Source organism: Lagopus muta, chromosome 2 (genome assembly GCF_023343835.1).
Source record: "Lagopus muta isolate bLagMut1 chromosome 2, bLagMut1 primary, whole genome shotgun sequence".
Lineage (NCBI taxonomy): Eukaryota > Metazoa > Chordata > Aves > Galliformes > Phasianidae > Lagopus > Lagopus muta.
The window spans coordinates 70,818,016-70,845,762 of record NC_064434.1 but is presented as its reverse complement, the minus strand read 5'-3'; the positions used below and the strand labels follow the sequence as shown (position 1 = coordinate 70,845,762).

General features: G+C 40.0%; 1 protein-coding gene and 1 long non-coding RNA gene across 3 annotated transcripts in view; both read right to left on the bottom strand.

Annotated features, from left to right (window-relative positions):
* DISC1 (DISC1 scaffold protein) overlaps positions 1-27,747 on the bottom strand; it is a 207,874-nt gene that overhangs the window by 145,315 nt on the left and 34,812 nt on the right. The gene's annotated exons all lie outside the window — the stretch shown is intronic.
* On the bottom strand, positions 797-25,393 carry LOC125688962 (uncharacterized). Of its 2 annotated transcripts, none has more exons than XR_007374978.1 (2): positions 25,320-25,393; positions 797-4,479 (listed from the first exon to the last, which is right to left on the bottom strand). It is a non-coding gene; the product is annotated as an uncharacterized LOC125688962 (long non-coding RNA). The 2 variants fall into 2 exon arrangements; XR_007374979.1 differs by having other exon boundaries at positions 797-4,475; positions 25,320-25,371.

Below are 27,747 nucleotides of genomic sequence, written 5' to 3'. Positions count from 1 at the left end.
CTCAAGGGCATATAGGGTACTTAAAAGCCTGGCAAAATCAGCACATGTCCTGATGACGGCAGCTCAGTTCACAGGCAAATTCAGCCTCCCTGCACATAGCCCATCCTGTGCATACATACCTTGATAGGACACCTCTTCTAGACCTCATTTCATCCCCTCTGTCACTCCCTCCATCTTCTGCCTCCATTGGCCAGTATCAACTGGAAGCAGGAAGAAAGGCTGCCTGGGGCTACTGTGGGCTGTCAGCACCCCTGGGAGTAAAGCGCGCTGTGTCTTTCACAGCAGTCTTGCTTTGAGGGAGACCTTGCCGATATACCATAGCATACAGGAAAACAACATTTAAGTATGTACTAGCAAGTGTGTGCTGCTCTCTCCCAGTTTGCTGTCAGTCTGGAACAGGTGGCCAAGAAAGGGCCGTGAGGAGTGCGACAGGCAGTGTGCGCAACTGAACGTGCCTTCTGTCTTTTCTAGGCGCAGTGCTCGCGTGCACCCCAGGGACTGCACAGAGCAGGAAAGCCAGGGAGAAGGCCCTTTGGAATATGAAGTCAAGCAGGTGACAGTCTTCTTCTGGTTTTATAAAATGCTTGCCATGGCATCCTCTTTTAAGCCGATTTCCTTAAACGTTGACAATTTGTATTCTTTAACTTTGAACAGGCAGAGGGCAGCGCAGATGGAGTTGCAGCGGCAAAATCTGCCCCACTCAATCCCTCCAACATAGATGGAGTGGCAGCAGCAACTTCTGCCCCATTCATTCTCTCCAACAAAGATGGAGTAGAAGTGGAAATTTCTGCCCTGCTCAGTCTCACTGAGACTTCTGAAAGTCACTCAAGCTCAGCAGATGATAAAAAGCAGGGATTTAAGACACAACTTGAGCTCTCCTGCGTGGAAAACCTCTCTGGGAACATCCCTGAGTTGCAAAAAAGCAACGAGACCTTAAGTCAGCAGCAGAAGAAATCCAATAGGAGAGCTCACAGGCAAAAGAGATCACTGGAGCAATGGGAAGAAACGCTCAAGAAAGAGGCATTGCTTTTAGAAGCAACAGAAAGAGCACTTTTCCAGACCCAGAGGCAGGCAAAGGAATGTTGTGCTTCATGCCTTGCAAAAGGTGAACCAAGAAAAGAAACTGCAGAGTGGGAAGTTCTGCAGGAACAAGTGGCCCAGCTCCAGCATGAAAACCTTTCACTGCGTCAGCAGCTGGAAGATGTGCGGAACACCAACCAGGTAAGAGCAGTGTGATGTCTGCAAACGTGAAACAAAGTACAAGAAAAAGGTCAGGTGGACACTGAAGTAGAGCAGCTCCCAAAGGCATCTGGCACTTCTAGAATTTACCAGCTATGAGCTACCTGCCTGGAAGGCCATTCCTCGAGTTGCCTCTGTTTTGTTCCCTTTCTGCTGCCATTTGCAAGTGGCAAATCCCAGCTCTGCACCCCAGTGAGTGTTGGGCAATTCTCCTCTACCACTTTTCTTCCCTTTGTGGTTCACTCAGAAATATGATCTAAGTATAGGAACTGGTAAGCAGAAGTAAAAATGCAGGCTTTAGTTTTTTACCTTTTGTTTCACACATTTCTCTAGAGAATAGTTGGACGGCTGCAACAAGAGCTTGCTGAGGCTGTTGGAAAGCAGCAGATTGCAGAAGCATCCCTGAAAACTTCTGCTGACTTAAGTGACTCACTGAAGAAAGAAAACCTGAAATTGCAAGAGGATCTGGATGAGGCTAATGCCAAGGTATGCAACATCTGTGAACACGCCTTGATAGGGGCGAAGCTGTTCACTTCCTCCAACGAGTGAAAGAGAAGCAATAAGATGAGAACAAACATAAGACACTGTTGTTTTTCCACTGCGTACAGGTGCGTGACCTTTATGCACAGCTGGAGTTGGAGCACTCAAAGTTGCTGCTGCAAAAAAGGGCACATGAGGAGCTGCGAGTGAAGGAGGCTGTTCTCAAGCAGCGCCTGGAGGCTGCGGAAGCAGATTATAAAATATCAGCGCAGTTTGAAAAGAGGCGAGAAGAAAAAATGCGGAAGAAACTTGCCAACAGTTTCAGAAAGCAGTCGGCTTCAGAAACATCTCTGAAGCATTCTGAAGATTACTGCCGTTACCTGGAGAATGACATCTTGATGCTGAAAGAAGGCTTGGACAAGGCTAATGTCAGGGTATGCAATGCCTGTGAGCACAGGTTAAGCTGTTCTTTTCTCCTAAATAGTGCAAGAGAAGAAATAATCTGAAAACAAGTGCAGGATGCATTTATCTGACAGCAGTAAAAGACACATCATTGTTAGCAATGGTTTTCCTGATCAGAGCATGATCTGATCTGAAACATCAACAAAGCCATCCGCTTTCAGCCACAAGTAAGAGGCAATCCCTTGCTGCAAAGGGGCAGTGGAAGCTCTTACTCGGTCCTTAGAGTACATTACTCTCCTTGCCTCCTCCCCTGTCACTTCACAGAACACAAGCAGCTTCTCGGGGAGCTCATTTTCAGGCTGAGGGGCAAAGCAGTGGCTTGGGAGCAGCATCCAGGGAAGGAAGAGTGCAGCAGCTTGTCCTCCTTCGAGACTCGCTGCTGTTCTGATGCCTTTCCTGATGTAGTGGCAGTACTGTGACACCACAAGGCATGCCCTCACAAAGCGTCTCTGAGTTCAGCAGCTCTGTTTGCAAGTTCTCAACAGCAAAATGAGATCTTTGTTCCCTGTTAGTAGCGTTGGTGACAAACAAAAGTACTCTCTCGCATTTTCCCTCCACGCTGAGAGGACATTAGCAGAGGTGAGTGCAAATGAAAAGGAAAGGAGCCAGCCTGGTTTGCGGTGAAAGCACCGGCAGAGAACAGGACCGCTCTTCTTGTCCACTTCCCACTGGTGCCGCCGTAATTCAGGATGAAAATATCAGCACCTGCTGCTTTCCTCCCCTATAAACAATTTCAGCTCAGGAGATGGGTGTTGTGCAAACCACTTGCACTGACTGCTGCTGGGACGCATCCCGTTCTCTACCTCTCCAACTAGCTGTCTCCAGGGAGGTCTGTGGCGGGAGCATTACTTCACAGGCATGGGAGTTGCATAATTCATTGGAGTCGAGTGCCTTTCCTTTGGAGCCGTTCTGGAAAGAAGGGTCAAGACTGCATCAGTCTTCTCAGCAAAGATTAGAAAGTCGTGCTTGCTTTAGAAAAAACGCACCTCTTTTCCTTGGCAAAAGTTACAGCCTTAGCGCATTACGCTAGGGGCTCCATCAACACACACATGTGAATGAGTTCCCCAGGATGTGGGGATTTTAGAGCACTCTGATTAAGGGAGATTGTTTTTTTCCACTGCATGCAGGTGTTTGAACTTTCCGTACAGCTGGAGATGGAACGGCAGAACTCGCTGCAGCTAGAAATGACAAATCGGGCGCTGCAGGACCTGGTTCACCATTATTGCCCACAGGCCACTGCAGCGGGCTGTAGCCCATTCTCACAGAGTGGAAGGTGGCACGAAGAAAGTGCTCCAAAAGAAACGGGGCCGAAGCAAGAGCCCAGCCTCTTTTCTCCGGTAAACTGATGTGCCATTCCTATCTGTATCCACACCGCATTGAGTTGTCGCTGCGCTCATTGCTTTTGGGAGTTTTCTGTTACACATTTAGTTCTTACACTTAGTTCTGTTAGTGCAGAGCCTCTGGCTTCCTTGTAAGGAAGCTGGAGAGCTGAAGAGAGATGCATGAAAGTGTCTCTGTGTGTGTCGTGTGATCTTGGTGCATAAGAAATAGGCAGCCTTTTCCTCATCCCCTTCCTTATAGAGTTGGAGGTGGCTCAATACTAGCTTTCATGTAAAAACAGCAGAAGAGCAGGTATGTTTCTTTCTGAGGTAAAAATAACAGAAAGACATTTAGTCAGTTCTGACTTCTTCCCTGAGTGTTGATGGTAGGGATGAAGCACGGCTCCTTCACTGAGCAGGGCTATCTTGTTTCCATTGGGTATGGGAACTGGCTGCAAGGACACATGGATGTGGCACTGTCTGCCTCTCCCTGTTCCTTCAAGTTGCACTGTCTTCTTCCGATGCAGGCAGCTTCTCAAAGCAAGCTAGAGGAGATCAATGCCAGAGAAGCAATGTTTAGAAAGGAACAGAGGCAGAGAATTGCAGCTCTGACATCAGAAATGGAGAGAGCCCAAAGCATGCATCAGGAGAGCTTGCGGCAAATAGCACACTGGCAAGCAGAGCTAGACTTGTCAGAAAAACTGTTCCGGGTGGGTGAGGACATTAGAAGAAGCCTTGCAAATAAATAAGACAAGTAAGTGAAAACATTTTCTTCCTTTTCTTGGTGGTGGTGGTTACTGTCATTTGTTTGGTTGGTCTTCCCTCAAATAATACAATATTCCTCCTCTTGTCATGGCTGTTCTATCCAACATCCTTGTCTTGGTTCCAGTCCACATAATGGATGCCCGTTCAAGACGAAGTACTTCTCACAAGAGCACACTTTGATCCCTCCTATTCCTGAGGACTTTTCCCTTTCTGACTTTGAAGTTTCAGAAAAAAATTAGTTAGTTTTCATGTAAGAATTATCAGTAATCTTCTCCTCTTTCCTACTAGAGGTAAGGAAAGAAGAATTATTACTGTGAGACAGAAATAATCCAATCAGTGTCACTCATGACAGAGCCTCTTCAGTTTGAGTTTTCACTGGGAGGAGAGAAATAGTCCTGTGTTGTTATTACCTTGTGGGAGAAGTCCCATAAATACAACATAGTTTGGAAGCATGAGAAGCAGAGCATCTGGCTAAGAAACTCAGATGCCGAATTCCCTAAATCTACAGCCCTACTGGCCTGCTAGTGTAGTGGAAGACCTGTGACAATGTGAGCAACAGCAGTTCTTGCACGCCTCTGCCTTTTTTGCAAAGCTAATGGAAGGCCAGCAGAAACTAAGGACAAAGGCCTCAGGATGACCCACAAAGAAATTTCTATATCATGAGACCAATGACTCTGGGCAACACCAAAGACAGAGTGGAGGACCTACATGTAAGCAGCTTTACTTTCTGTTCTTCAGTGGCCAGGTCTTTAAGAGGTGGGATTATTCCCCATGTATATGCTATGGAATTTCCTTTGCCACCTTCAGAAAGCTAGCGGCCTGATCGTCAAGCATGAAAAATCTTGCTTTGTTCTGTGTTCCTGTCTTCCTTTGTTTCCCTGCTGGTGGCTTCAAATCTCTCCAGATCTTTGCACACTCCTATCACACCCTATAGTTTTCCATGGATTCTTTGCACTCCATCTGCCGTTCAACTAACATCTGCCCTCCTTTTCTCTCCCAGGCACTGGTGAATGTGAAGTCAGGCTTGCCGGGACCTCTCCTCAGAACGCTCAAGAAAGATCTTCCACAGAAATGAATGAAGTCTAGGGTGCCACATTCAAGGCAACACAGTCATACAACAATGTTTTAAGCAAAACTTTTAAAACTGAAATAAATACATAAAACACTTCAACATAGAAAATCCTATGCTGTATAAGAAAACTTTTTGCCAGGTGGACACAAGTGAGAATCTAGTGTAGGCTTTCAGCCTAAGCTTTGAGCAGTGTCCCCATTTCTAATTGTAACAATCAGAAAGATCAATACAATGGAAAGGCGATACAAGAGGTGTAATAACAGAGAGACTAACACAATAGAAATGTTTTAAGGGAAGGAAAAAGGACTGCTCACCTGTCTCCAAGGATTTAGGCTCACAGGGGAAAATTCCACAAAGAAGGGATTTCCACAAAGAAATCCTTCCCCAGTGGTCAGTCAGCCCTTAAATGAGGTCTAAGAGAGATGCAGCCAGGCTCCATCCCCTTCCAGTCACACAGCTGAATTGCCTTCACCTGTGCTCCTGCAGCTGACCAGGTCCCCTCCCCAGGTGCTCAATCAGGGGTTCAGGCCGTGACTCAGCAGATACCATACACCTTTCTAGAGGAGAAACATCACTGGTAAACTCCTAGCAAATCAGCAATGTTTTAATATTTCTTAATAACGTGAGCTAAATCAAACAGTGATTTATGAGCACAAGCCATAAGACTCAGTGGATTTTGAGTTAGTATCAACTTAGCCTGAAGAAGAGCAAAAAGCCACAAAAACTGAAAAGTTCCTCTGACATGCCTCTGGCAAAGAACAGGGGAAAGCAGTCAGCTGGAAATACCAGAATACTGATTTGTGTGATTAGCCTCTTAAGTATCTTGGCCAGCATTAGAAAAATATTGCTTTCTAATGTTATACTTTCTCATTATCACCAGAATGTGATGTAGGCTAACTTATCCTTACAGCTGTACTTTCTAGACTGTCAGGACTATCTGGATAAACTCACATCACAAACTTTTGTAGCATAACCAACCTGCAAACAAAACAGTTATTATTTGCCACTGCTGTCTCACAGAGAAGACACCAATGTATGCCAAGTATACAAGGCTCAGACAACAGGAAGAGTCCTACACCAGTAAAGTTAGAATCAGCAAAATAAAGGATAGCTGAAAGACGAAGACAAAGTCACAAAGTACGGATGAAAATGGTGCTCAGTACTTTCACAATAACTGTAGCTTATTCTCCACTGCCCTTAATATGATACTTTTGAAAAACACTACATTTCAAAAGTGTTTTTAATAGCAACATTTTTAATAGCAAGAGTTTAATAAGTATTTTGCATTGCAGCACAATGTAGGCATTTCCATGATTTTCTAAATGCTGGAGTAATTACTTTTTTTTTTTTAAGTGTCTGACATGAGTAACAGTTACTAAAATATTGGACAATTTCCTCTGTATGACAACCCCTTACTCATCTTTTTAATTGCACTAAAATAACGGTACAATTCTACGCAGTATCTAGCCCATACAGTCATTATCTTTGGATTTGCTGCAATTGTTAAGTTCGCTCAAACACAGTAAGTTTTTCAATGTGCAGGCACTTGCTAGAGACATCGTTTTTGTTTTAATTGAATTCATAGCTCAAAATAAACAGTGCTTGCTTTTCATATTCTTTTGTAAGCATTAAATTTCCACTGGAACCACCAAGAACTCTGCATTTCCAATGTAACTTAACAGTAAAAATAATATCCAAGAGCAGTTAAAGATACATTAAAGGGAAAAACAAGCTGATTACTGGTGCACTTTATTTGATATCAACATTATTTTCTAGGCAGTACTGACAGTACTGTCACTATATATGAAATTGTACATAAATAAGGAGAAATACGTACAGCTGATTCCAGGCTAAAGCTGAATTTAAAAAAGGAGGCAAGACTATCTAGCACAATGGGATAGGTCTCTGCTCTGCATAAAATGTTCTTAAACAGAGCCCACAAAATCAAGAAGCTGGCAGAAATGAAAGGTCCTTGGTTACAGTACAGCTCCCTCTGTTATTGGAGATGGAAGATGAGGAACATGGGTAAAGGTTTCCCATCAGCACTGCCTTCATACACAAATGACTGTCAGCAGTATTTTAATTTGAACAGAGAAGGATTCAACTCCAGTCCACTCTGTCCCTTTCCTCACTCTTGAATCTTTAAGCCATTGTCTGCCTTCCTTAACTGCCTCTGAATAAATGCCATTGGTCAATTAGAGTATAGACAAGTCAATTAACAGAGAAACAAGGCAATATTCTACAGCAAATTACATTATATTGAGTGACACTGGTCATTTCTACAACGTAAATTCTAAACAGTCTGCAAGAAATAATGTCTGATGAACTTCACATTGGCTTTGCTGCAACTATAGGCAGATTATGTTGGGATTTTTTTTTTTTTTTGCACCAGGCTCTATTCAAGCACTTATAGTGGATCTAAAGCTCTGTGTTCCAGCTGTCAGACAAAGAAAAGGCTCCTTTCTTATCAACTAACCTGAGCATATTAAGAATACCATCCTAATACACCACCTGAAAGATTTGTGCGTGCATGTGCTAGAAGTGTAAGAATAGCATGTAGATAATAAAAGGAATTTTCTTCAAAGGTTAATCTTCATATTTTTAAAAACCACACCAAAAATGCACAACAAAACAGCGCATTCTAGGCTAAGAGACAACAGCAAGATGATGTAGTGTTACTTCACATTGTAGTCTGAAAGAAAAAACACGGATTTTGAAATGTGGTGTACATTACATTGTGCAATTGTGATATCTATAGAAATATACTGGCTTGCAGTTCTGCTGAAGTTACCAGCTATGGGTCAGTAGCACCAAAATCAGAATGCAATTAGACTATTTTCCTTCTGCAGTAGGGCACATTGATGAAAATCTATCAAATGTTCTTATAGAAAGGATATCACATACAGCTGACTACAATGAAAATATAAACATGCACACACAACCTCAAACTGATTACTCTGCAGTGGGAAACTGCAAATGAACTTGAAGTTTTGCTCTACCAATGAAGAGTGGGAGATTGGGCAAAGAAATGTTTGTGGAAGTTGAGCTGACCAAAAAAGCAACTGTTCATTATGAATGAGTACCTGGATGCCATAATTTTGCTTTTTTCTTTTTCTTCTCCCTCACTTCCCAATTTCTCCTTCATGAGTTCTCCACAATAGTGGTCGATATTCCAAGTCTCAATTCTAACAGTCTATATAATTTCAAATATATATATAATCTCTTGCTTCAATGTTTCTTCTTTGTCCTCAATACCCTTTAAGGATTAAAACTTCATCTTGTATTAAACAGATACACTCTCCAAGTGCTCTGCATCAGTAGACTCCAAATCAAAAGCTGTTTAAGAACTATTAAAAGATGTCAGTGTAGTTGTCTAGTCCCATTTCTAATTTCCACCCTCAGTCACATTGTTCTGCATCATCCAGAAAGCCATATTCTACAAAAGATAGAAGTAGAGAACTTTTAAACTCAGTTTTGCAATCCAGTTTCCTCTTCTCTGGAACACTCTTACCTCAGTTTCTCCCTTCTCTATTGCTCTGCCCCTTCATTCTTCTCCCTTGCCATATCCTCCATCTCAGCCAGCATTTCTTTAGTCTCCTTTCTTCCTCAACAGTAATCTGGGTTCCTCCTTAATTTCTGTTGTTAATTCCTGTTGTATGCAGAAATTTGCTGCCAGATTTACAGACATCTTCCTGAAAACTCCCCCTATCTCCCTCACTGCATTCAGACTTCAATTGAAGGTTAGAATAAAGTTAACCTTCAGTGGAACACAGAACAAAACAGAGAAAATAAAGCAATTTAGCGATATGACATATAGGTGCCGTTTCTTTGGCTTGCTAATACTGAAATCTTGACTGTTTCCTAACTACTATCATTCAACATCACTTTCCTAAGATTGCTTTGGTAGTAATGCATGCATAGAGAGAACAAAAATAATTTAAATCATTTGGGGCAGTGACAACTATAATTTAATCAAACAACTGTAAAGGAGAAAGAAATACAGAAAGTCAAACATAAAAGCTGTAGCCCTTTTTTTTTTTTCTGGAAACTCCCTCAAGTATACTTTGTCCAAGCAACACCAATTTTCAAACCATTAAATATTTCACAAAACATCCATAAAGGCATCAAATTTTGTTTAAGAAAAAATTACAGTAGGTTTGAGGGTTTCAGAGCAGTGTGAAAAGTAAACCCCTCTACTGAAACAGGTTCTCAAGCTGATCTGTAACAAAAGCACATCTCATTGCAAAAACCTCACAGGAAACTTCCCCTGCTATCACACTGTACTTCACATCAGCAGCTTCCTAGCTGCGTCATATGGCAGAAGGCAATGACTTGCAGTGCAATCATGTTGCTCTGAAATATTCACTCTATTCCACATGTACATGCTACAGCCCTCTCAGTGCCGACTTCTTGCCATGAACTGTCACACTGAAGCAAAGTGAGATCTTCCCTCAGATAAAATAGAATCCCAAAGGAAGACAAACAGCTTCAAGCAGCCTTCAGCCACGTCTTATAAAAATGATTCAACCAACACGCTGCTGAGTGATTATGTTTTCACAACTACTGTGGACAAGCTGTCCACCAGCAAAGGGCCCTCTAAGGATAACACTCCATACTGGAAGCAGTACACTTTCAAGGGCTGCTATTCTCTGAGATCCACCTTAAAACAAAAACTCCTGCTCAGCAGGTTCTCATTCCAAAAATTACTTCTATCTGCTGAGCTATTTCCCCTTACACAGCCTGTAAACTTCTATTATGAAGATGAACAGATATAACACACTTTCCTTAAAACAGTAGCTTTGTGTTCTGCACCTGAGGAACAAAACTTTGAAAACCTGGAACTTCCACCACAAAATCATTATTAATAAATCAGAATATCCCAAGTTGGAAGGGACCCATCAGGATCACCTGTTCCAACTCCCAGCTCCACTCAGCACCACCTAAAATTCAAACCCTAAGTCTGAGGGTGTTGTCCAGTTGGACAACAGTGTGCAAAATTTTCTGCTTCCCATCCTCACCCATTCATTACATTTTTGGTAGAATTTTGTGCTGAAATAGCAGCAGTTTAAGAGAATTACAGGAAGGAAACTGCTAAGAGTTGTTTGATTTCCACACAGGAAATTCACAAAGGGATTCCTCAGTCTGCTCTGCATCAGAAAGGATGAACTGAAAAAAGGAAAGAATTAACATGCAAAATCTCACCAACACAGATACATTTTCTGTTTTGCTGCTTCCCATAAGGCTCTGAAAACACTGAATGCTAATCAAAACATTATGGGACCCTGTAAATCCTAAGCATACATTTAGACAAAATTAAAGAATAACTACGGGCTTATGAGTGTAATCAAGAAACATCACCTAGAAACACTTTGTCCAGAGGCTTTTTTATGCATCTACATATACGTATGTTTTCAAGAAAAATAAAAAGCAGTAGGGATATACAGCATGATTTCATGGAAGGGGTTCTGTCCATGGCTGTTAGGCTGCATGAAGTCACGCTGTATTCTCTTAGGAGCGTGGTTGCTACAGAACAGCTACATCATCTCAAACAAATAGCACCATTTCTTTCAGCTTCTAAGTCTCCTCTCTTTAAAAATGTATATTCTAACAAGTGCTCTGCAAGAGCCTCATTAAGCTTAATTAACACTTTCATGAGATCTTCAGATAAAAAGATTACTATCATTACACAATATAAAGTGCTTCTTGCATAAGAAACCTTGTATAACTTGACCTTTTCTCATAAGTTGGTGCTTTTCTTGCACTTTTACTGGACTCTGCTCCCTATAAAAGACAGCTTTACTTCCTGGAATCATCTCTCAATCTTCTCATTTCAAAAACAGGTAAAATCCAGACTCTCTTTCCTATTTTTAAAAAAGGGAGTATTGAGTCCTTCCTTCAAACCGAACAAAAAAAAAAGTCTCCGTCTGCCCATTTCCCTCCCTGTTACACACATCTTACTCTTTCCACATTTATGATCTTTCTATCCTGGATTTTACGCAAGTCCCACAGTCCTATAACTGTGCTGAGGCCCCCATTTGGCAACACAGTCAAGAATGAAAGAACATCCCACTGACCTCAAAGTGTAGTCAGGCACCCAGCTGCACCCTACGCAGGTCCCATCCAAGTGAAGAACAGTTCCAGGGCACCCGCACCAGTCACTGCCTCCAGTAGCCTCTCCACCTGCTCACTAGAGCCTCCCTGGATGGAAATGTGTGCTGCCAGACCAGTATGTGCCCTGACTGAGAGCCAGGTGAGAACCAGAGCCAGGAGGAAAGGAGAAAGAGGTGCAGAGATGGATGGGATTTGGCCAGCAGAGGCAAGCGCAGGAGCACATGCCAGCAACAGAGCTCAGGCAGAGGTTCAGTTACAGCCACCTCTCATACGCAGGTTCAGAAAAGCAGATGCTGCAGAAAGGGCAAGGAATTTGCCATTTTCATATAAATTCACATACAAAAGAAGGAGCACCTTACAAGTGTAATTTTGTAGGGCCCGGAACTGCAACATGGAGGATGCAGGCTCTGCTTCAGCTCTGCAACCAAACTCTCCACATATTCCCTGCATGAATGTAAAATAAATGCATTGAAGCCCATTCTTTCCTGTAGCACATAGTAACTACAAATAGAAGCACTACAAGAAATAAATTCATTAGCACACAGGTTCACAACACTTAATATCTACCTTCTCAGTGAGTTACAATTAAATATAACTGCTTAGTATTACAACTAATTAAATTAATATTACAATTAAATTACAGCTACAGTAGTGAATTTTGATATGAATTTCACACCATGCCTACACATCCACAATACCTCAGTAGTTTTATACAAATGCTGAATTTGTTCTACCATAGCAAAATAAACACTGTCATCTGACATTGCACCTTGATTTTGTCCAGCAGCATCTTCTGCCATTGGCATTGTTTGAACACCATGGCTTTGAAATAGTAAGGATTGAATGGATATGTCTAAACATCAGCCTCTATCAACTTTATTTTTCTTCTTCATATTCCTCCTGCAAATGCAATAGAAGATTCCCCCTTCCATACCCATTCAGCTGCTTTTTTCCTTACCTCAACTGGATGGCTTAAGAACTGTGGAAAAACATGTAAATAAGACAGATGGTATTTGCTGCTCTTTTATCAATCCTGCTCAGTGCTGCTCAGTAGTATTCAAAAGTCATGGTAATTTATCACTTAAAGAATTCCAGATAGATCCTTGTTCCATTACAACCTTTTCTTCCCTGTTTTTAAAGAGGAATCACCTCTACTTACAGGAAACATCAAAACCTTCAACTATGCCAGAAAGAGAGACCAGAACTACAAGAAGACACCTGCAATAACTCATTTCTGTTCTTTGTTTTCAGATTTCTCCTCAAAAAGCATGATCTTCCTACTCTTTTATTTCACCAGATTTGAATAGAAGCTGTGTACTGCGCTCTCCCAGCTGGAGCAGTGGGCCAGAGTTATCATGGCTTCCTTCACAGTTCTCTTCGCTACATTCACTCTGACCCTGAGATGTGCTTGTAGCTATGTTTCTTTCTATACTGTTTCCCTCTTTCTACAACATATCTGAAAAAATATTTATCTAATCTAATATTTCTTCAATACAAAATATTTCTTTAATGTAAAAATATTCCTTATATATATAAGCCAGATATATGCTCCTTCTTTTGTATGTGAATTCATATTAAAATGGCAAATTCCTTGCCCTTTCTGAACCTGCTTGTGAGACGGTGGCTATAACTGAACCTGAATATATATAATTATATATTATATTTATTGTATATAATGAACATATAATTATTTTATATACAATATGTATGTATTATATTAATGTAATTATATATATTTATATATACATAATAATTACTCAATGTATAGAAAAAGTGTCTTTTTGTATATTGAAAACCATTTATCTGAATTTTACTCCTCTTTCTTTTTAGGACAAATGTGTTAAGATACAAAGTTAAATATAGAAAAAATATAACTGACTGATGACCGAAGTTAATAGAACACATTTGACTCTGAAATATCACTCTTTGATGATTGTTTTGCTAGAATCTCAGTTAATCAGTGTTTGGATTGCAATTTAGCAGTGGTCATTTCTAAGCATGGCATTCTCCAGTGACAGTGAACATGTGAATGGCTTTTCTCATGTTATTTATTAGAGGGTTCACATTTCAACACATATCTGCTTCCAAACAATAAGCTCCTGTCAAGTCAGTGTTCCATCAAATCTGCCGATTGCAACTCATTTTCTGCTACAGGACAAGCTGACACATTCTATAAAGGTCAAGTGGAAAAATGTCCCTTCCACTACATCAATATCATAAGCTGGTAAAGGTCACTCCATCCAATAACTGCTAGGACAGAAAATAACCTCGCAGTCTACATGATTTAAAAGAAAAAAATATATATTCAGAACCTTCATTTTTTCCCAAGATGTGATGTACTAACATTAGTATTGTTTTCTTATGGCCAATGCAGTCTAATGAGAACAGCTTAACCTAGAGTTTCTACAGCTTTCACAAGTACAGAAGTAGAACACAAAATTCCTTGAGGACAATTTTTCTGTAAAAAATCTACAAATTAAAATCTGAGTACGTTTTACAAACCTAAAACTTCAATTATATGGTTTCAAAGGGCTAAAGTCCAACTAAAATTCTGATTCCTGTGGTCTGATAAGCGATGTACTCATTGTATGGGCATTTTGTCTGAAGCAGATTAAAAGTAGCTTGCCTAAAGTTAAAATATCCACAAGCAAAAATGATCAGATAGTCTTAAGTTTTAAGAAGTTGAAAGGTTGTGGGTTTTTTCCCCCTTATATCCTCCTGTCCCTGCATAAGAATTCATTCCCTCTCACCAAAATGTTTGTTTCTCCAAAAAAGTGTAGCTGTATTATTTGGAAATATGTAAGTCATAACATGGGAAATAATGCATTAAAATACCATTAAACACTGCAGCTATAGTTGTAAAGCTGAACAACAAGCTAATGCCCAACCCTCATCTCCAGGCAATGCCTGGGTTGCACTGCACAATGACAGAAAAGGGAAAGGAAAACATACTTGTTCATCTCATCTCAATCAGTCCAAAGGTGGCTCATTTACAGTTCAGTATACTCTCAGTCTTCATTATTAATGAAAGTTTAAAAATTGAACACCACAGCATAAAAATCAGATCCTGTACCATTAAGACAATTCTGAAAGAAATTTTGCAGTTACTAGGAAGATTACACTCCAGATTCTAAAGCCAAAAACCCGAAGGATCTCTCTCACCACAGCATTGCAGTAAGCACTCTGATTACGACAAACCTGGATGCCCAGTGCTTGCAGAGTTACCTAGGTCTTGCTAGACTTCCCCAATGCCTACTGAATATTAGCAAAGGCTGTGTGCACCCTGTGCATGCTTTATTCTTCAGTTAAAGCCAGACCCCTCTCTTTCAATGTATTTCTCTTAATTTAAAAGAAAAAAAAAAAAAAAAAAGGAGAGAGAGATAAGGAGAGAAGAATAGTACAGTAACTTGCAGCTCCTTTCATCGGTTTTCATTTCTCCTGCGAAGTGAAGGTTGGATGCAGGCCAAAGGATGCGGTGGGGTTCTTCACAGACCTCTTCGCAGCCACTTCAGTTGCCACATGAAAGAATGGAAGTGATGTTTGCTTCACCCTCTGGCATGTTTCCTAAGCGTGTCAAATTCTACTAGTTATTCAAAGAAACTCAATAGCAACACTATCAAGACCTTAGACAGCCATAATGCAACTGTAGCTTTTTTCAGTAACAAGCACTATGAATGATGGCTGTTTCATAACTTCAGGTTACAAACAGCTGCAGTAAAGCACAACCAGAGGAAAACAAAATCAGTTTCAACTTTTTTTTTTTTCTAGCTGTTCAGCAAGGAAGACAAAAGAATTTTATTGTTTTGTTGTTGTCAACATAGCCCTGTATTTGAAGAATCTTCCTTGAGACACAGATGCTTTATAGTAAGTTCAAAAATACCACCTCCCTTCTGGAAAACCTTACTTATGTTCACCAGGAAAATTCATCAAATGAGTGCATCATCATAAAAAGAAAATTTATCCTTGGCAGCTTTCTCCTACCTGAAGAGGTAAAGGCTTAAAAATCCATATTTAATAAGCTAAACATAAGGAGTCTTATAGCCTCAGATGTCAGTAGGATCTTCAGGTGCACAGCCTGGAATGGTTATAAGAAGGGCCTAAATCAATAAAGATTTTTTGTTTGTTGGTTTTTCCCCCTTTTTTTTTTTTAATATATATATATAAGGGAATGAAAAGTTCACAGACCATATCTCATATATTTCCAAGCACAACCCAGCGCGTGTGTATATACAACACAACATGGGAGCATTACACCAGCAGAAGAATCAAAAACTGTTGAAATGACAACAGTGACAGACTAGGTCAGACTCATTTCCATCTAGTGCAAGATCCTGCCTACAGCAGTGACAACTGGCTGTTTCAACAATTCTAAGGATGGAGAGAAAGGCATACAGGGGCAGTCTGCCAATCTCTGGAATGCTGTACCTGCTCCTAGTGCCAGGAAATCCAAACAATTTCTTCAGCAAGTTCCAGAAATTACAAGGCTGTAACAGTCTATAGTTAATGCAATTATGCTATCATGAGTCTTGAGAAACAAACCTTCAAATGAAGTTCCAGAATGCTAAGTTTCCAAGACCTTTCTCAAAAAATGTGTTTTTAAACAGATCTAACCAGAAGCCACAATCATGGTGTGATAGGTGATGAGTCAAATACATGAAAAAGTATATCAAAATACAAAAAGAATTTATGTAAAGTTTCAAAGCCCGAATGTAATTCTTTCAGAAACCTTCTACAGAATATTTCCCTCTGTACATTTACTTTACGTCTCTCTTTCTGAGCTTCACTGAAGATCAAAAGCCATTTTTATACTTTTTTCAAATAAATTCCACCTAAGTTCTTCCTGATGCAGCTAAATTTACACCATCATCATTCTAATTTATATTCACCTTCTTCCTCCCCTCTTATTAGGTAGGAGAATTAGCATAAAATTCTCAAAGCAAATCTTATGCAAGTAACAAAAATGTGTCTTCTCCAATTCAGACATTCCCACTTCAAAAAATTATCTTTGGAATTCAAATAACTCAGCATTTTTACCTAACCTGACTCTTTAAATTACTTCTTTTTCTTGCTGCTCCACTCCCAGTAGCAAAGGCCATCTGGAAATTTCCTACAGGTAGTAAAGATAGAAGTAAAGGAAGGTAGTAAAGGAAGAATGTAAATTCATGGAATTACTAGAAATAGAGAAACAAGGGAAAAAAAGAAACAGTGGTGGATGTGATTAAGAAGATGCAAATGTTCCCACCTGTACTAAAAGGCATGGCAGAGAACACAAAAGCTGAAAAGTCTGACAGAATGTGATTTATTCAGCTAGGAGGTAGCAGTAAGCGGGAGGAAATCTAAAACAGGGGTACTTGAGGCCAGGTATTTATCATAACCTCCACCATTCTCATGGAAAAATCACAAAGTGGGAAAAAAAAACCAAAATGTTTCAATGTAAATGCTTGCATTTAAAAAAAAAAAACCCTACAGAAATCCTTTCATTCATCCAAAATAGGTATGTCTGACAAGGGCAAGGACAAAACTCCTGGCAAAAAAAAAAAAACAAAACAGAGGTACAGTTCTGTTCACTGTTTGCCTACAAAACCAAAATGTTTAATACAGTCCATTCATGTTATGCCTTTTCCTATTATTCTTACTCTGCCATCACATGTAAAGGCTTGAAACTTCTGGGACATGGAACTTTGTTAGGGACTGAAAATAGCCTACAGAATTTGACCCAAGGTATTCTTGGCTAATAGAAAAAAACATCACATAGAAACACACTGCCATCACCCAAATCCTTTTCAGTAGTTTCCAGGGAAATTCAAATCACTGGAGTTTAACTGATGCAAACAGGTATACCATGAGAAGCTCCCTCCAGCATCAAAGAGCACAATGGCTTGGCCTCCAGCCTGATAGTTCCTCAGGTTCCTGTGGTGCTATGGCAAATATAAAGGAAGGCAGAAGAACATCATCTGTAGTAAAAAGGTCAATAGCTTTCCAGTCTAGTGAAAATTAACTCACTAAGTGAAGGATAAGGAAGATGCACCTGTCGTCATGCCTATACCTTGATTTCAGGTTACTAGGAGACAGATTGACTATTTTTATACCAGCTCTGAAGCTCAGAGGACAGCTACTATCAGTGCAGTTCATTGCAGCAGCTATCAACTACCACCCTCAGATGACCACAGTTACGAGTTGAGAAGCAAATCTAATTCCTACACAGCAGGAGACAGCAGCAGCACAGTCTAACGGAGCCTGCTGGCAGAATGAATGCATACCAAGAACCCAGGAGAAGATGATGCAAGGACTCAGAGTAGGAAATGCGAGGCACATGCCAAGCATGTTCCTGAAGTACAGGGAAAAGTTACTGCCAGGAAAGATCCTAATATCATAATGCAGAAGGAGAAAATGACAGAAGAGCAGGAAAGCAAGTTTCTTCCCTTCCAGACACAGAAGTTCACCATAGCATCCTGTACATGCAGGCTGTACTCTTCCAGGTACAGTTCTCATGTTTGGAAGACTGGAAACCTTCATTTTAAAAGCGCATCTACTAGGGCTGAATTGCACAGCAGGAACCTGGTCAACTCACCCCTGTCAAAACAAAGGCAGTAAAGAAAGAACCACTTGCTAGCCTTTCGCCAGAGTGAAGTACCAGGTAACACATTTCTAAACAAACACATGCAGAAGCCCAAGAGAAAAGTTCATGAGGACAGATGTTCTGACTGATACATATTTCCCACTGGGTTTACCCTGGAAATTAATGATCCCTTTTTCATTATTGTTATGCACATCCATTTCACTAGCAAAAGCTGCCTATGCTTGGAAGTTAGCAGGCAGTGATGAAGCAAGCAGCCACACAAATACCTATAGGAAAAGCCATACACAGCAAAAGCACTGCCCACACAAATACTCTGCACACACAGGAAGACACCAAACATAACATACCACTGCTAAACATTTCCTAAATCTATAGAATCTTTTCCAAACTGATATTGGAGGTCAAATTGGCCTCTTCCCTGATAGGTAGGATAGTCATTAATTCAGCAGGAGCTGAGAGTGATTAAGTTATTCTTTAAACTATTTGAACCTACCTGAGCTCCCTAGGAGAGCTTTCTGACTAAAACTAACGTTGCTGCAGCTTCATCCTAACCTTCTATAGAAATCTTGGGCAGTTAGTTAACCTTAGCTGAGCAGAATATCAACACCAGTGTCTCTGATCCTCTCTTCTGCAAGCAGGTTTGTGCTGTTGCTTTGCTCCTCTTTGTATCAAAGACCTGTGGCCCCTAGCTGGCCCCAGTACCTTCCACCCACTCGCTCAGAAGCTGAGATGATAGGTTTGTGCTCTGTACTTTAAAGAACTTCAACTGTCAAGAGTCAATTGGCCTGTAGATGAGAATTGAATAAAAATCTAATATTTCACACTATTTTCTTGATTTTTCCAAAGGTTATGCAGTATATTTTGTCATAGGTAGCCTTTCTGGCTGCCCACCAGGGCTGTGCAAATACTTTCTGTATCCTTCCCAAGGTATTTAAAAAAAACTCTACACCACAAATAACATTTAGTAATATTTCTTTTAGGTACGTATAGGAAATATTTGAAAAAATGTGCACTGTTGAGTCAAATGACAGAAAAATTTTGAATATTAAAAATTTTTCGGTGAATTTAAGTGGACATACAATATATCTTTGTAATGGTGAGGGGAAAGAAATTAAGATCTTAAAAACGCATGAGAATGAAGATGTGCCTAAAACAGGCATCAAGCATACAAATCAGAACCACCAAACATCCACATAACTCTTTAGATCAGACATTGCTAAACAGAGAAATATGAACTCCACAGGAATCTGCCTTACATAAAGGGAAGTAGGAAGAGGGATCTGGAAAAGAAAAAGCCCACAGCACATATCTTGGTTAAGAATTCTGCAAGGTCTAGGCTCTCTGCTGCAGCACTAGAACAAGTAGACAAACCAATGACCTGACAAACTTGCTATGGAAAGAAGTAACTTGGGCAGAATCACAAAATGACAGTAGCACGTGCAGAGAATTCTGGAACAGAACTCTAAGAGCTCACATTTTCTAACATAAATATAGTAAAGGCTGACTCTTTGGGAAGGGAAAGTTTGTAAGAGCAAAGAGAATAAGATTCTCAGGGGAACTAATTTTCCAATCCTTCTAACTTCTGAAATAAAAATTGATTTTGTAGACGACCATTTCATTTCTTCATTAGTTCCTCTTAACAGCATTTATTCTGAAGGATAATTAGAGGCACTTCACAAGCAAGTTTCTGTTAAGCAATTATACCCTATAAAATGAAAGCAATGAAGAAAGGGCACGTAGACAAATTAAAGCAGGCACAGCATGTAGGGCAGACAGCCTCTAAAAAGACACGGATGCTGTTGCTTACACTCAAGGGAAGCAAGGAAATAAGGCCTGACATCACTAATAGTACACTCTCTGCAGAAACATACATGGAAGCATAAGAAACTCTTGCACCGGCTTGTGGAGTCAGAGTCCAAGTTTGCTTCCTTAAAGCTGTAACCCAGGAGATGCTTGTCCAGCAGTCCAGGCAGGCCACGAATCCCTCACAAACAACCCTGGCCATTACACAACTTACATTCCTTGTAGCCATTAAATAACCGAGCTCTGACTTGGATAGGAACTGGATTTACTTTTCTCCTCATCTGATCAAAAGCAGAATTTTCTTGATACCTTTACAAGCAAAAAAACCCAAATAACAAAAAACAAAAACTCAGTTTCACATTTTTTTGAGACAATGTTTTTCGACTTGCACTCAACAAGTAAGAATTCCACAAAGGAAGAGTCAAATACAGCTCCACTGCTTTGCTACCTGGTCTGCTTCTAAATAACTCTTGCCTGCTTACACTGGGGAGTCATTAGAGAGCTGTTCAGAGACATGCAGTCTTACCTTCTTGTTGCTCAATTTAAAAGGAAAGTGCTTTTTTTTCCTGAGAGAATAGCAATGAAATAGCTTTGCTGAGCACATAAGTCTGCTCAAAAAAAGTTCAGACTGAACAGAGCATTCAGTACAGCACCTACAATAAGTATAGCCTAAATATTTTGAAAGCAAGAAAAAGAGAGAAACATCTCTAATATATCTTGGACAAAATATCATGTTCAACCAATGAGCAGAATTGCACATACATGACACAAGAAGATGAAACACTGTCCTTGTGAAAAAAATGAACAAGTTTGGTAATAGCACAAATAGAACACAATGGGGAAACAAAGACCAGTTCCTGTCAGATACTTATATTATTTTAAACTCTTGATCCTCCTCCCCCTAATTCCTGAGAAGCAGACAACTCCTGAACCTTCCTGCTCAGATGGCACTAGCATAACCAACTGTCAAAGCCTGTCTTCAGCTGAGACAATTTGGGTAATTTCCACTCTTGCTCGTAAATATTTTAATTTGATTTCTTGTTGCTGGAGAAAACATTTCAAACTTACACCCCTGCACTAAGTTATGAATTTGGGTGCCATGTTTACAGATAGTATTTCACATTGCTTTTAATTACTGGTGCACTCTAAGGTCTGTTATTATTTTTCTCTTTAAATGGCAGCTCATGGAGAATCTGCTGTCTGTGGATAACAAAACATGGCATTCGGCTTAATGGCTTGTATGCATTGGGAGAAGGTTGGGATAAGCTTAGCACCCTTTAGTAGCCAGAGCTACTTTCTTTAACATGAAAAAATAGGATTTCAGAAGAATTATTAATGTGCTATTGAGCTTTCTGCTTCCACTTCACCAGCCCTGACTCTTTCTCAGATTGATTTCCCTTGAATGGTATTTGACAGAAGGATTTTTTGAGCAATAAATCCCACTAGTAGGCTGTCCACTGCAGTATGGTATGCAGCAGGGACCTTCTCTCACTGAATTTCTGTATGGTCATCATTAAAAGTGGCATATAACTTCAGCAGATTCTGCTGAGAAAGTTCTTGCTGTCACTGGGGAATCAGAGTGAAAAGAGCCCAGCACAGAGCAGCCAAAAGTCATTCCACTAACACTGGAGCATTCGACAGAAGTGGAAGTCACCTGTGCCCTTGAGACTGAGCAGATGATGGTCAAAACAAAGAGGGAAAAAAATACAAACCATTTTTGGCAAAACATTTGAATGCCTTTTTTTTTTTTTTTAATAGAAACAGACCCTCAGATACTTGAGCTCAAACAAATAGGAATTCACGTGCACTTTACAAATTCTGTAGGTCCAATTTATTGTGGTCTAAAAGCTCTTTGAACTCTTTAGCTCTTCCAGAAAATTCAACCATGCTATAATTTCCTACAACTCAGCTCCTTTCCTTCTATTCCTGAGGCCTATATGAAATGTTGTAATTTAGATGTCATTAAAAGATGGAAATAAGATGCTGCTTCCACCTGGAACTTAGCTATATTTAGGACTATACTCCACAGATTTAATGCACTGCTAAACCACACTTCCTGGCTATAGCATTTCCTTTCATCCCATAATCCCACAAAAAACTGAAATCCTGCCATCTTTTTCAGGACAGACATGCCTACAAAGCTGTGGATCTAAGTTAGGTTCCCTCTCCTCTCTTTCCTAAGAAAGGCCTCAATTCTCAAATCAACCTCAGGTTTGCTTTAATGGCTTGCAAGGTCATTTGTTTTCTTTGGAATATGTTTTTTCATGTACAGCAAGACCCTAACTGCCTCTTATGCTTATTTTAGCATGCCAGCAGCAATCATTTAATGACCTATTCCACTAACTGCCATTGGTCTCACAGATGAAGTGGCTGTAATGAACAGACAACAAAACAATTTGTTCCCTACAAGAACCAAAGTAACAGAGAGAGGAACGTGTACAGCAACTTCAATACACACAATTCAAATTCACAACGACTAAATATATGATGATGTAATAGATGGAGGCACAGAGTAAACATCAGCAAGGTCAGCTGAAAGAAATGTCATCTTTTTGGCATAAACAACCATTCCTAAAGCTTGCAGCTGCTCTGCCTACGTTATGCAAGTCTTCTACTGTAAGTAAAGCTGAGCATTCAGTCTCACCGTTAAGGCAACCATCTCAGAACAGCAATCCATTCCAGAAAGTAAGCCTCTCCTCTAGCTGATGACCCTCTTTCCGCACATCTGCTGCATTGTCTATACCATTCCTGTAATATATCTGTATTTCATAAGCTCCTCATTACATTAACATTTTTCAGGAAAAAAAATGTTTTGGTAAGTGACATAATATTTGGGAATGCATCTTCAGTAGATAACAAAGTATGCTTGCACATAGTTATAGAGGGGTGCCTTGCATTTTTCAAGGTGCCTTGCATTTTTCAAGAGTTTAACTTACTCTTTTGTAATGGCTTTCTGTTGTTTTGGGGTAGTGAACCAATTCAGTAATCCCTTTACAAAAGCTACATGAGATTTTTTCATATGCATTTGATAACATTAGATAAATTCACTTACAAGTTTGTTTTGATTTTGTTTTGCATCATACACGTCTCTTTTAAATTACAAAATGTTTTGGAAGTAAAAATAATTAGTCCAAAAAATGATGAAGCAGAGTTTAAGAAATTGTCTGACAGTCACATCCCTATTGATATGTCATTCTCAAAAGCCACAATTTGCTTCAATAACACATACAATTCTACAAGTGTCATATTGCTGGTGAGTCTGCATGGCTGACATTCACCTTTATAATCTGAAGATGAAAAAGTCACAGGAACACATGCTAGCAACTCCTCCACCTATAACTTCAGAAGACTTCCAGCAGCCCAAATGAACATGTCTATAAAAGAATAGTGCATTTTTCTTTAAGTTAAATTGTATTAATTCTTAAGAATTTCCCCAACAGTAACCAGAAGAAAATGCTGCTTGTGGTGGAAGCACACATGCTATAGTTCCCCTGAATATTCCCGCAGCTTCTGAATTTTTCCAGCTCCAGGGATTTCCAGAGCATGCTTTTTGTTGTTGTTTGCTTGCTTGTTTAGTCCAGCCTGCCCTTGCTGTCACTCTGCATCCAGAACATGCCTTAATGAAGAGATCTTCATGCAATAGACACCTGAACCATTAGACAGTACACACCATAGAATCATTTTCTTTGGTTTGTCTGGAACCTGAATCATTGTATGTCCCTTTGTTCTTGTACCAGGAGAGATCTCATACAGTTCATCTCTATTTGTATTTAACTACCCTCGTGCCATCTCATCCTGTTCAACCACTGTGCACATGAAAGCTTACGTGTGCTTAATAATACGCGCTTAAATGCCTTATCATAAAATGGCTTAGTTCAAAAGGGATCTTAAAGATCATCTAGTTGCAAACTCACTTAAAATTCACAACATACCATGTTGATAATTTAGAGAATAATTAGAGAAGCAATTTTCATATTTTCACCCTAAAATTTCAGCGGTAGGCACAAAGTCTACCATTTTATAATGTGAAGCTAGAACTGTTTCATTCCCACATAAATCACAGTAATATTATCTATACAGCAATGCCTATAATGCATTTCACTGTAACACTATGAAATCAGTTGAACAAGACTTATCCAGCTAACTGGACAGCTAGACAACTAGAGAATTCAAAAACCCTTCCTAAAGCTGGCGTGTCCAATAGTTTGCCAGGTTATGATCAGATACTTAAAAATATTTCTCTTGTCCAGGAGGTCAAAATGGCCTTCACCCTGCAGTTTAACTTCATCAACACCTGTGGCTACAGTCGTAGACTGATCTTACCCAACTGCCTCACAACACAAGAGGGGAAAAAAAAAAAAACAAAAAAACTTCCCACATAGCTTGCACATCTGAAATCCTAGATCTAGTACAAAGTGTTATAAAAAAAAAAACATATTTACTCAAGACAGAGTAATAAGTATTAAATTCATATTGTTATGCACATCAAATTCAAGTCTTCTGTGAGCTTTCACTTAGCATGCTTTGCACACCAGCATTTCAGGACACAGCAGTTAGTATTTGCATCACACTTTCAAAAGTGTGCTTATTCAGGCAGAGGCAGAGTTTGGAAACAAGATCATTTCTAGTTTAGATAATTTAGTAATTCTCAATGTTAACTCAGCTGCATCTGTTACAAGGTCAAGGTTTTAGAGTTGGACATTAGGACAGCATAGAAATATCTCAGCAGGTCGGGGGGGGAAAGAAATTGTGGAGACTCATTTATTTGTAACAAGGCCCTTTTTTTCAGGCTTTTATTACAAGTGCTCTATTCTACACCACCATCACCAGCATTCTGTTGCAACACAACAGGTGCTTTGTATGTTGCCATAGCATATCCAGACTAAGTCTGGTCTTCTTCTTTACTGCCCCTGACAATGTCTCAGGAAGTTTAATGAACCCTAGCACGGCTCCTAGCCATCCAAAAATTAAAGCCTTTTCCCCAGGACTTACTTCTCCGGTGGGCTACTACTAGTAAGAAAGTGAAGGCACTTGGCAGTGTTGGAGGGGTGCATAAATTAACACGCACAAGTAACTGTGGAACAGTATATTCTGCAATAACCTAATTGGAAAGGCTGTAAATCTTTATTTCTACTTGTTCCCAACATCATATCTGAGTTATGCAGATAGCACCTTACTTTGCTTTCTGTTCAAATTTGCCATACATCAAACAAATCCAATTAATCAAATTCATTTAACTCTTCATGCCTTAAAAATCCCATTGCACCTGGAGGTGTTCCAGTCAACATACAACTCCCTCAAAAAAATCAAAATCAAACAAATTCTGACTAACACTAGACTGATAGGATGGTATGGTATCTGCAGCAGAAGCTTAAAACTCACAGCACACGGGGTCTGTATAATCAGTGAATATACAGATGTTATAATTAAGAAATATACAAGAAATAAACAAGTTACCACACTAAAGAAGAATGGTTGGAAAGCTTACCCTTGTCCTGGGCTCATTGAGAAGACTCCAAGAGGAGGGATCTCCAAAAGAGATTCTTCCCCGGTGGCAGTCAGCTCTTAAACGGGGTCTAGGAGATGTGAAGCCAGGCTCCAACCCCTTCCAGTAGCACAGGAGAATTGCCTTCACCTGTGCTCCCAGGGCTGACTCATTGCTCACATCAGCTGGTCAATCAGAGGTTCAGGGTGTGATTCAGCAATTCCCATACAGGGTCATTTTGTACACTCCCACTGGCAGCCTTCAGTCTCTTAACATTTTCTGCAAAGCTTGCTATTGCACAAGAGCAATAGGAATTGAAATTTCCTGTCTTTACCTTTCCATTGGTGCTTATCCCTATCATTACTTTTAAAAAAAAAAAAAGCTAACAAGAACTTTTTACTACTTTAGCCATCTCCTACTTTCCATAGGTGACAGATAAGAAAGGAACGTCCAAAAAAGTCACACACACCAAAGGCAGCACAAGGAAATATGTGGAGGTCAGACATGCCTACCCAGCTATGAGTACTCCCAAGTATGGTCAGTTGGTCTAGGAACATGAGTGGGGAGGGACCAAATGGAAACCTCAGAAGAAAGGAGGAGTTAACTGATTCAAGGCAATCCCACTTTGCAGATGAGTTTGACAAGTAATGGAAGGTTCATAGAGGTCTCCAATAAAAGCATCTTAAGGAATTCAGCCAGATATCATCCAGCAATCAGCAATGAGTGTTATCAGCTCCACATAGAGGACTGGCACTGAAAGTCTTTCATATTAGCTTTCAAGTTGTAGCTACAGCCATTCAGCACATATTTAACCCCCAATTACATGAAAATTGTGCTACCATGCCATCTCATGCCATCTAGCAGTTTCTGTCCACATTCAGTTATCTATTAAGCAGGCAATAATTGAAAATAGAAGGCTCCACTCCCCTGAAAAGCATATACCTGAAGTGTAAGACAAGAGCAGCAAAATCAATTTCTAGACAACTTTCTTATTTGGAGTTAATATTCCTAAAGAGGAAGGGAAAAATAAATCTGTCCTGAATATATAAATATATATATAAAAGGCTACATGTTTTTGCAAGTGAAAAGTAAGCAGATGGGCTGTGTAGCAAGAAAGCCGTGTCACTCAGTCAGTGGGTACTGTCCAGATAGCATATCAACACTTCTCATGAGCTACACCCATCAGAACTCCATGCCTCAAACTGCAATTCAGCAAGTACTCTAGTCAATTACACATAACTGCTTATTTTGTTCTGATTTCTTTGTTGCTTGTTTGTTTGTAAAAGACTAGCCAGGCTGTCTGGGAACAGCTTGGCTGCATCATGGACTGAGAAAGAGTCCTGCTATCAGAGGAGGGGTAGCCTGTGGTGTTAGTTTTAGACAGCAGATGGCTGGGAGTAGAGAGCTTCCAAGCACATGGCATGCCAAAACTTCAGCAATTTTCTTGTACTCAGGCAGCTTCCAGAAGCCCAAAATGTAGCTGAATCTTTCTACACTGGCCAAATTAAAAGAGGACATAGTAGAAACCCATAAAATACTGCTGCTTCCTAAAAAACATTTGGGCTGCAGATATTGCGCTACTAAAGTAAATTCCTCTTCAATATTGACTAAGGGATTAAAGATAAAGAAAACGTGGGTGCATTTTCTAAGTGTGGGCATGAACCAACCAATAGCAAGATCCTGTTCTGCCTCAGGGAGGCATGGCAGACACTGAGCAACAGAGCTAAACTGAGAGGACTCATCCAAAATGCATCCAGAAGTTGCTGACCATGCGTGTGCTACACCTCTAGTAATAACCACTACATTTAAACATAAAGTCAGGGTTTTTCCTGCTGTCTGACAGCACGATAAGGAGTTTCACACCTTTAAATTGTAACTAACTCAATTCCTTTTTCAACTCTGTGAAATAAAAAAGAACAACAGACATGACGAATAATAAATGGATATGGATATTTCTAAAAAAAAATGTACAATTTCATTTTCAGACTGGTGTCTTAAACAAAGAAACTCAGACAAGATGGAAGAGTTGTGAGGTTGCTATTCTGTTGCATAGAAAATCAGGTTTAATTTATTCACACACTTCACACAAGCACCTGCTTTCCATAATCACCCAAAACCTTTTCTGAGGTTATATGAATTTTTCGAAGACAGGATAAGCAAGTTAATACAAAGATGATTTGATTCTGATTATTTGCTTGAGCAAATTATCTTCTCCCCCACCCCCTTAAAAACTTTATTCCAGTAAGATTAAAAAACAAACAAACAAACAAGGTGTCCACCATCTTCTACCTCATCAGTAGCATCACAATTCATGCTTTTTTCAATATGCATCTAAGTTTAAGGATTCTACTTCTGGAAGTACATGCTATCCTAACTATAGGACACATCCAAGGCCAGATTGGATGTGGTCCTGGGCAGCCTGATCTGGTGG